Source organism: Garra rufa, chromosome 16 (assembly GCF_049309525.1).
Source record: "Garra rufa chromosome 16, GarRuf1.0, whole genome shotgun sequence".
Lineage (NCBI taxonomy): Eukaryota > Metazoa > Chordata > Actinopteri > Cypriniformes > Cyprinidae > Garra > Garra rufa.
The window spans coordinates 34,633,845-34,644,840 of NC_133376.1; positions in this window are offsets into that span (position 1 = coordinate 34,633,845).

The window sequence follows — 10,996 nt, forward strand, 5'->3', positions numbered from 1 at the left end:
AGTGTATTATGTTACAAAACTTTTTATTTCAGATAAAAGTTGATCTTTGGATCTTTCTATTCATCAAAGCACCCTGAAAAAATGTACTCAACTGTTTAAAATATTGATAATAATAATTAAAAATGTTTCTTGAACAGCAGATCAGCATATTAGAATGATCATGTGACATTGAAGACTGAAGTAATGATGCTGAAAATTTAGCTTTGATCACAGGAATAAATTACATTTTAAAATATATTCAAATGGAAAGCAGTTGTGTTAAATAGTAAAAATATTTCACAATATTACTGCTTTTGCTGTATTTTGAGCAAGAGACTTCTTTAAAAAAACATTTAAAAACTTTTGACTGGCAGTTTACTGTTAGTGGTAGATTGGCAAAATAGTTCATCTCCAAACTCATGCCATTGGTTTAGCCACTGTTAAAAGAACATTAAAGTATTTAACTTTAAAAAACAGTCACACTTCAGCTTTAAGTATTAAAGCAACACTAAAGAGTTTTTTTTTTTTACCTTAAAATAATGTTTCCGAACTCGTGTCAGTGGTTCATCAACTCATAACAGGGTGAAACGGCACTTTCGTATTCGCTTTGCGACCCTCTATCAGCCATAACAGCACTAAGTTTGGGTCGTCAGGTAGCGGTTTTGTAGTTCAAATGAGACTACAAATGCGACTTGCTTTACGGAAAAAAAAATAGCAAACAATGTCATCATTATTATGTTTTATTTCGTTTTCATACTTTCATAAAGTCATGCAACATACTCTACCTTGTCACTGGACATCGTTATTTCCAAAGCCGGTCCTGGATAGCCTCCAAACAAATAACGTGCATGTGACGCGACGGTAGGCTAAATTATTTACGACAGCGGTAATGGACAATTCCGCTTCCAACCTGTAGAGAGAGCGAAGTTCTTTAGTGTTGCTTTGCTTTTTCCATCCTGACATGAAATGTTGTCATTGAAATGTTATGGTCAGTGTGGGAACTGTACAGTTGTGAAGTACACCATGAATTTGTTTTGGATAAACAGAGACAAATCTGACAATAAAATTTAATTTTAAGTTTAATTCCTAATTTAATGACTGAGGTTTGTAAATGTTCGAAAAGAGACATTATAATGTGTGAAAAAGCTAACAACAACAACAAAAAAGTTCTTTGTGTATTCTTAGATACCTGAGAATACACAATACAGTTATTTATTGTCTGTTAAATGCTATGTATATTATTCTGTCCTTACTAAAATGACTCTTTAAAATGTTAATGTTCTGTATGTACAAAAATGAAAATATTTTTTAAGACATAATACATTATGTTTTGTCTCATTTATGAATTTAGTGTGTTTGGGTGGTTGTTTCAAGATTACAAAAGACCTGAAAGTCTTTGTTAACAACTAAGGCATCAGGTTGAGAAGCAGAGAGAATCTCTATATCCATATGGTTAGTTAAAAAAATAAAAAAAACACCTGAGGACTACAGCTTCCTGCTGCTTTAGCTTCTCTAATGCAATCTAACAGTCTCATTAGGGGAGTTTAAACTTTTCTGAAGCTGTGAAATTTAGCATTTGCAAAGGTTGATGATCCGGAGCTAATAGCAGATGCTCTCAATAGGGTTGTTATGGAAATGACTGGAAGGTCATCTGTTGTCAGGGTCGCCTTTTTATTTCATGGAAAAATGAAGAGCTTTTAACTCATTCAGAACTTAGTTTACATTTGAATGGTTTTAAATGTTTTCAAAATTTACATTTAATGTCTAATAAATAAATATAAATATGATTGAGAATGTGGGACAACATGCTTTGGATAATCTGGGACAGTCTTCAAATGGAGGACTTTATAAGTCTAATGACATGGGCTAATATGTGACCCTGGAGCACAAAATTAGTCTTAAGTAGCACGGGTATATTTGTAACATTGGCCAAAAACACACTGTATGGGTCAAAATGTTAGATTTTTCTTTTATGCCCAAAATCATTACAATTTCCAACGTAAATATATCTAAACCTAATTTTTGCTTAATATATATATTTTTTTTAAATTACAGGTTTTCAAATAGTTGTATCTCGGCCAAATATTGTCATATCCTAACAAACCATACATCAGTTGAAAGCGTGTTTATTCATGATGTATAAACCTGAATTTGACCCTTATGACTGGTTTTGTAGTCCAGAGTCACATACAGTTCCCTCCACTAATATTGGCACCCTTAGTAAACATGAGCAAAGGTGATTGTGAAAATAAATCTGCATTGTTTATCCTTTAGATCTTTCATTCAAAAAATTCACAAAATTCTAACCTTTAATTGAAGGAAAACGATGGAAAATAGGGGGGATATCTCATTATGAAATAAATATTTTTCTCTAGTTCACGTTGGCCACAATTATCGGCACCCCTAAAAATTTGTCTAAGTAAAATATCTTTAAGTAAAGTATATTCCCATTAATATTACAATGTTTTTAGCACACCAGGGTGGCTAGGAGTATACAATTGTCCAGTCATGACTTTCTGTTCCACAGGATTATAAATATGAGGAACACAAAAGTCCCTTAATCATCCATCACAAGAAGTAAAACCAAAGAATGTAGTTCTGATGTGCAGAACAAGTTTGTTGAGCTTCACAAAATACAAAGTGGCTGTAAGAAAAGAGCTAAAGCATTGAAAATCCCCATTCCCACCATCAGGGCAATAAAGAAGTTCCAATCAACTAAAGATGTTACAAATCTGCCTAGAAGAGGATGTGTGTCTATATCATCCTAATGCATGATAATGAGGAGAGTTTGAGTGGCCAAAGACTCTCCAAGGATCACATTTGGAGAATCGCAGAGAATTGTTGAGTCTTGGCATCAGAAAGCCTAAAATAAAATGATCAAACAGCCCCTACATCACCACATGTTGTTCCAGAGGGTTTCAAGAAACAATCCTCCTGGCTCACCCAAAAACAAACTCCAGCATATTCAATTGTCAGACATGATTGGAACTCCAAACACAACTGGCTTCTATGGTCAGATGAAACTAAAAATGAGCTTGTTGGCAGCTAACCCTCCAGATGGTTTTGGTGCAGACAGGGATAAAAAGTACCCAATGCCCACGGTTAAAAATACTGCTGGGTCTTTAATGTTGTGGACCTATTTTTCTGCCGGAGGTCCTGGACATCGTGTTTAGATACATGGCTTTGTGGATTCTATCAAATACCAGCAGATAAAAAATCAAAACCTGACTGCCTCTGTTAGAAATCTTATAATGGGCCATGGTTGCATCTTCCAGCAGGACGATTATCCAAAACAAACATCAAAATCAACACAAAATTGTGTCACTGAGCACAGAATGAAGCTTCTACCTTGGCCGTCCCAGTTCCCTGACCTGAACCCTGTATAGAAACTGAAAAGAAGAAGCACCAACGTGAAGCTGGGAAGAGAGAGATTCTGGAGAATCTAGAGAGATTCTGTTTGAAGGAATGGTCTCTGATCTCTTGTCAGGTGTTCTCCAAACTCATTAGACACTGTTGGAGAAAACTCAGAACTGTTATCTTGGGAAAAGGACGTTGCAATAATTGGGTGCCAATAATAGTGGCCAACGTGAACTAGAGAAAAAACATTTATTTCATAATGAGATTTCACCTCTATGGTTCTACTGTTTTACTTCAATGACAGGTTAGAATTTTGTACATTTTTTGAATGAAAGATCAAAATGATAAATGATGCAGATTTATTTTCACATCCACCTTTGCTCATATTTACCAAGGGTGCCAATATCAGTGGAGGGCACTGTATATGCCATAATAAGAAATGGGTGTTGGACTACTTCTCACCTGCAAGGAGTGTTTGTTCTTGAGTAGCCCCACATTTTATTGAATGGAGAACTTGAATAACCAAATGAATCCTGCTGCAGAGACAGTGATTATTATAATTTTCTTATTGAGATTTCTTACAAATTGGTGAAATTGTGTTTGGTATGCATAAAGTATGGTGAACATAGGCTTTTCCATGCCTAATACATATGTCCCAGATTATCAAATTCAGGCAGAATTTTTGTTTTTTGGCACAAAGGCACTAATAGGTGTGGCATGTCTCCTAATATCTAGTCTTTCTTCTGATGGGGTTAGAAAACATCTTAAGGATTTGTGTTGATCTAATGTGTTAGATATCAAAATAAATTTCAGAATCAACATCGTAAAAAAAGTCCCAGATTACCTGAATTCACCTAATGTATATTTGATGAGTAGTGAAAAAACATCAGATTATATCAGCATTGGTGTTTTTTTTCTTCTAATGTAAATGGATGTGTCATTTATAGATGTACAAGTCTTGGAAAGAACGGTCTTGTAACCCTGCTATTTAAGCCAATGGTATGCACACAATTGAACACTAGAGGGCAGCACAATCAAATAAAGTCAAACAAGCAGGTTGACTACATGACTAATCGCCCTCTGCTAATTAAAGCCAACTGTTAAGAGACTGTTTTATTACAAGATTTTCAGAACTTAATACAGTTTCTTTTGATAATGATAACACAAATGAACTTTTATTCCAATGGAATGTTTTCATTTTAGAATGCTGCTGGTAGTCAAATGACTCTATTGATTGTAGAAGACATAATATAATGCCTACAGCAGTGCTCAGAGTATAGGAAAGACAGGTCTACACTAGTGCATGTCTTACAAATCACTGTATGAGATGGTGACAGCACTTAAACACTTTGACAAGTAGTGACAGAGGCCTGAGGCGAGGAACAGGATGTCTGTGTCTAACACGGTGTGACAGGTTGACCTTGCCTGATGCAGTCATGTGACTCATTTGGCCCACCCAGTTCCACAATGAACAACAAATATTCTAAGGGTCTTCATAAATGGGACTTTATGTTCAAAATTACACACTACTATGCTAATTTTATCTAGTATATTATTTTTCTGTGAAATATATGTAGCTGACGTCATCTGTGGTCTGTCAAAATTTCTCTCGACATGCAATACTTTATCCCACAATGCATGTGTGATAAATAAATTTGTTTGTGTAATGTTTGGAGTGAACTTTACACAAATTAAATTACAATTTATAATAATATATTAATCAATTTATTAAAAAAGAATCATAAAATAAATGTACCCACTATAATTTTGCACCAGTGCACTCATATAACCCATTGCACATAGAAAGAAGAGACTTGCATGCTTATAATAGATGAGTGAATTTCAAATGTCAATGATGGATGGAAATGCTTACCTCAACAAGAGGTGCATGAAGGGAATTTTTGAATTGAGTTCAGGCTGTCTAAATATATCTATACCCCGAACAACACTTTCATACAAATCAGTGTCCTCCAAAAATATGTCAACATTTTTAGGAGCAGGTCTTACAGACTTTTAACATTGTTTATATAAGCGTTTCGTCAATTTCATCTGCGTTAACATTTATTTATCATATCTGCAGGAATAAATGTCACATCATGACTTTGATCAACCTTCAAGTGTTTTTTCGCATAATATGTAATAGTGTGGATTTTTTTTTTTTTTTTTTTTTTTTTTACCTTTTTTACAATTGAAAAAATTACCAAATTCAAATTTTTTGTTTTTGTTTTTATTCAGTGGTGGAAATGGGCTTCCATAAACTGGACTATGGAAGCCCGTTTCCACCACTGATAAAAAAAAATAAAATAAAAATTATATATATTTTATGTCACAATTCTGTATTCTTTTTTTCTCAGAATTGCAATCTTTTTCCCTCAGAATTGCAATTCTGACTTTATAACTCGCAACTGCGAGTTTATATCTCACAATTCTGAAAAATCCTCAGAATTGTGTAATAAAACAAATTCTGTTTTTTTTTTTATTCAAAAATTGGACTATGGAAGCCCGTTTCCACCACTGATTTAAAAAATACATATATATTTTTACGTCGCAATTCTGTATTTTTTTTTCTCAGAATTGCATGATACAAATTCGTAATTCAGATTTTTTGAGAGGGGGTTCAGCGAAAAATTGCCAGTTGTCAGCAGGAAGTGGCTGCCATTGGCAGCCGACAGTACCTGCCACTAAAACCGGACGTCAGCTATCGCTCGGAGGGGAAGAAAACAACACATATATATATATATATATATATATATATATTTAAGCAATAAGGTACGAGAGGCCGTGCTGTATCATGAATAAATCACGGCTGAAGGGCGTTGTTAGGCACGACGCGAAGCCAGCTGACTTTTTTTCTTACAATTGCGAGATATAAACTAGCAAATGCAAGATATAAAGTCCAATTTTGAGGGGGATGGGGGTGGAAGACTGATACTGTATGTCCTCAGAATCTCAAAATTCTGACTTAACTCACACCTGCATGTTATAAAGACAATAAAAGTTACAATTGTGAGATATAACCCCACAATTCTGAGAGAAAACTCTCAGAATTGAAAAACTACTTTTTGTTAATTCAGTGGTGGAAACGGGCTTCCATATTATATTTCATTATAGAAGAGTAATTAAAAAAAGGTTTGGACAAAGGACAAGCCCAAAACTTGATAAATAATTAGCCACAGTAAAAAGTTACGTCCTATAATCCATTTTACAATAAAGAAAATGTAAATACAGGTCCTTTTCAAAAAATTAGCATATTGTGATAAAGTTCATTATTTTCTGTAATGTACTGATAAATATTAGACTTTCATATATTTTAGATTCATTACACACTAACTGAAGTAGTTCAAGCTTTTTATTGTTTTAATATTGATGATTTTGGCATACAGCTCATGAAAACCCAAAATTCCTATCTCAAAAAATTAGCATATCATGAAAAGGTTCTCTAAACGAGCTATTAACCTAATCATCTGAATCAACTAACTAACTCTAAACACCTGCAAAAGATTCCTGAGGCTTTTAAAAACTCCCAGCCTGGTTCATTACTCAAAACCGCAATCATGGGTAAGACTGCCGACCTGACTGCTGTCCAGAAGGCCATCATTGACACCCTCAAGCAAGAGGGTAAGACACAGAAAGAAATTTCTGAACGAATAGGCTGTTCCCAGAGTGCTGTATCAAGGCACCTCAGTGGGAAGTCTGTGGGAAGAAAAAAGTGTGGCAGAAAACGCTGCACAACGAGAAGAGGTGACCGGACCCTGAGGAAGATTGTGGAGAAGGACCGATTCCAGACCTTGGGGGACCTGCGGAAGCAGTGGACTGAGTCTGGAGTAGAAACATCCAGAGCCACCGTGTATAGGCGTGTGCAGGAAATGGGCTACAGGTGCCGCATTCCCCAGGTCAAGCCACTTTTGAACCAGAAACAGCGGCAGAAGCGCCTGACCTGGGCTACAGTGAAGCAGCACTGGACTGTTGCTCAGTGGTCCAAAGTACTTTTTTCGGATGAAAGCAAATTTTGCATGTCATTCGGAAATCAAGGTGCCAGCGTCTGGAGGAAGACTGGGGAGAGGGAAATGCCAAAATGCCTGAAGTCCAGTGTCAAGTACCCACAGTCAGTGATGGTCTGGGGTGCCATGTCAGCTGCTGGTGTTGGTCCACTGTGTTTTATCAAGGGCAGGGTCAATGCAGCTAGCTATCAGGAGATTTTGGAGCACTTCATGCTTCCATCTGCTGAAAAGCTTTATGGAGATGAAGATTTCATTTTTCAGCACGACCTGGCACCTGCTCACAGTGCCAAAACCACTGGTAAATGGTTTACTGACCATGGTATTACTGTGCTCAATTGGCCTGCCAACTCTCCTGACCTGAACCACATAGAGAATCTAGTCAAGTCAAGTCAAGTCACCTTTATTTATATAGCGCTTTTAACAATACAGATTGTGTCAAAGCACTGCACAGTATTTAAACAGCACAATAATCTGTGGGATATTGTGAAGAGAAAGTTGAAAGACGCAAGACCCAACACTCTGGATGAGCTTAAGGCCGCTATCGAAGCATCCTGGGCCTCCATAACACCTCAGCAGTGCCACAGGCTGATTGCCTCCATGCCACGCCGCATTGAAGCAGTCATTTCTGAAAAAGGATTCCCGACCAAGTATTGAGTGCATAACTGAACATAATTATTTGAAGGTTGACTTTTTTTGTATTAAAAACACTTTTCTTTTATTGGTCAGATGAAATAGGCTATTTTTTTGAGATAGGAATTTTGGGTTTTCATGAGCTGTATGCCAAAATCATCAATATTAAAACAATAAAAGGCTTGAACTACTTCAGTTAGTGTGTAATGAATCTAAAATATATGAAAGTCTAATGTTTATCAGTACATTACAGAAAATAATGAACTTTATCACAATATGCTAATTTTTTGAAAAGGACCTGTATGTAAATGCTAAAGTTGACAGAACCTCTCATGAAGAGGCACTTCACACACATTTATGTCACCGTGTCTACAACATCCAGTATTTCAGCCTGACTTTTGAGTGCTATATCACCTCGAGATTTCATTGAGTATTACACTCATTATAAGTCTCATGAACACACACATGCACACACGCGCTCTCACGCACGTACCAAGTTCAATTAAACATGTTCATGAGCAGGCCAGGTGGTAATAGCCTGTTTAGTGGGACTAATTGTCGTGAGCAGTCTCCTCACACCTGGCCTCTACAGAAGGTGAGAAAGCATGGAAATGTTGGATGTCCCTGTTTCGACTCTGTATGGGCACTTACAGCAGCCAGACCTCTCTTAAGTGCTTTCAAAGCATTTTTGGGAGGGGAAAAAATCTACAAAGAATAACCTCTTCATGGCAGCTATTGTTGCTCCTGGCTATTTCCAGGAAAACCAAAAAATAATAAAATAAAAAAATAAAAAAAATGGATAAATAAACAACAAGCTGCATTCCAGGCTTGAATACCTATTGTGCTCTTTCTATTCAGTCATGCTCGATGCTATTTACCATCCAGAGAAAATATAGAAAGGCATCTCTTCTTGCTGCAATATAGCAATTGTGCACAAAATAAAACAAGACATACACCCAAACCTAAATGTCACTTGAATTGATCACTCCTTATCAATTTTCTTTTCACTGCCAACATTTTGCTGGTAACACAATGGCATTTTTCAACAGTGCATTTCAATAAAAAAAGTTTGTGCATTTCATAGTCAAACTTTCCAACCTTATATCTCTGACTCTTTATCTCTTACAGATTTTATGTCTTGCTGAAAGTGTAATAGGTTGTATGTTATTAGACGACCCTAATGAATACTCAATTCTGATTGGCCAGCACGTTCATGTTTTTCATATCACACTGTTTTATACACATCTGGCGGATTAAGGAGCAATTATAGTGAAAATTACCTCAGAGAATAGTTTTTTAAATTGTAATGGGCTTTTAAATGTTTTTTTTTTTTAAATAATAATATACAAGTAAAATGTGTAATAATTAATAATAGTAGTAATTTATTTATTATTAATTGATATATCAACTTTTTAAAAAACATTTTTTTAAGTAAACAAACAAAAAAGTTTAATCTGAAAATTTTTAAATAGAAAAACTGAAATAGTATTTTCTTGTAAAACATATTTTAATAATATTTGTCTTATTTAACATTTTTTCTTTTACAGTGGAGAGTTGGTTTTCCTATTCAATCTATGTTAATACAGTTGAAGTCAAAAGTTTACATACACCTTGCAGAATCTGCAAAATAAGAGAGATCATACAAAATGCATATAATTTTTTATTTAGTACGAACCTGAACATTTACATTTAGTCCACAACAGAAAATAATAGTTGAATATATAATAATGACCCCGTTCAAAAGTTTACATACACTTGATTTGTAATGCTGTGTTGTTATCTAAAAGATCCAAAGCTGTGTTTTTTGTTTAGTGATAGTTGTTCATGTTCATGTCCCTTGTTTGACCTGAACAGTTAAACTGCCACAAATTCTTTGCTTTTTCAGCTTTTATGTGTATTTGAACCCTTTCCAACAATGACTGTATGATTTTGAGATCCATCTTTTCACACTGAGGACAACTGAGAGAGACTCATATGCAACTATTACAGAAGGTTCAAACCCTCACTGATGCTCCAGAAGGAAAAACGATGCAATAAGAGCACAGGGTGTAAACTTTTGAATGGAATGAGGATTTGTACATTTTTCTTATTTTGCCTAAATATCATATTTGTATCATTTAGTATTGCCCTTCAGGGGCTACAGAAGATACTAATATGTTTCCTAGAAGAAAAAATAAGCTAAATTTACCCTGATCTTCAAATTCAAAAAGTTTTCACCCCCAGCTCTTGCATTGTAAAGCATCATTTTTCCTTCTGAAGCATCAGTGAGTGTTTGAACCTTCTGTAATAGTTGCATATGAGCCCTTCAGATATATCCTCAGTGTGAAAAGATGGATCTCAAAATCATTCAGTCATTAATGGAAAGCTTCAAATACACATAAATGGACCTGAATGTTTTTTTTCTGGAGAACAGTGGGCAGTTTAACTGTTCAGGACAAACAAGGGACTCCTGAACAACTATCACTAAACAAACAAAAAAACACAGCTGTGGATCATTCAGGTACAGTAACAACAAAGTATTAACGATCCAGTGTATGTAAACTTTTGAACAGGGTCATTTTTATAAACTCAATTTTGGTAAAAGAATTAACATTTTGCAGATTCTGTGAGGCCTATGTAAACTTTTGACTTCAACTGTATTTAAGATGACTTCCTTAAACACTTTTAAGAAAGTGTTTCATTTTTCCTTATGGACAAAACCAGTTAAGAAAGTGAACTGTGGTCAATTTTTGTTAACTTTTTCACAATCTACCCTGCTTGATGTTTCTCCAACCTTTCTCTCTCTCTCAATCAAGACCGACCCCATCCATCTTTTCAGGTGACTCTCATTATCTCTTCTTTGTTTCCTCTATGACCTCTTCTCTTTCCTCCTTCAGTCGTCTGTTCGGTAACCGATATGCCTGTCACACTCCCTTTGTCTTTTCCATCCTCCTCCTTTTTCCCCACAATTTATCCTAGCCTAACAATGCCTCAGGCTTTACTACAGGCCTCTGTTTAACTCGTATAAACCTCAAAACACCCTCTTGGCA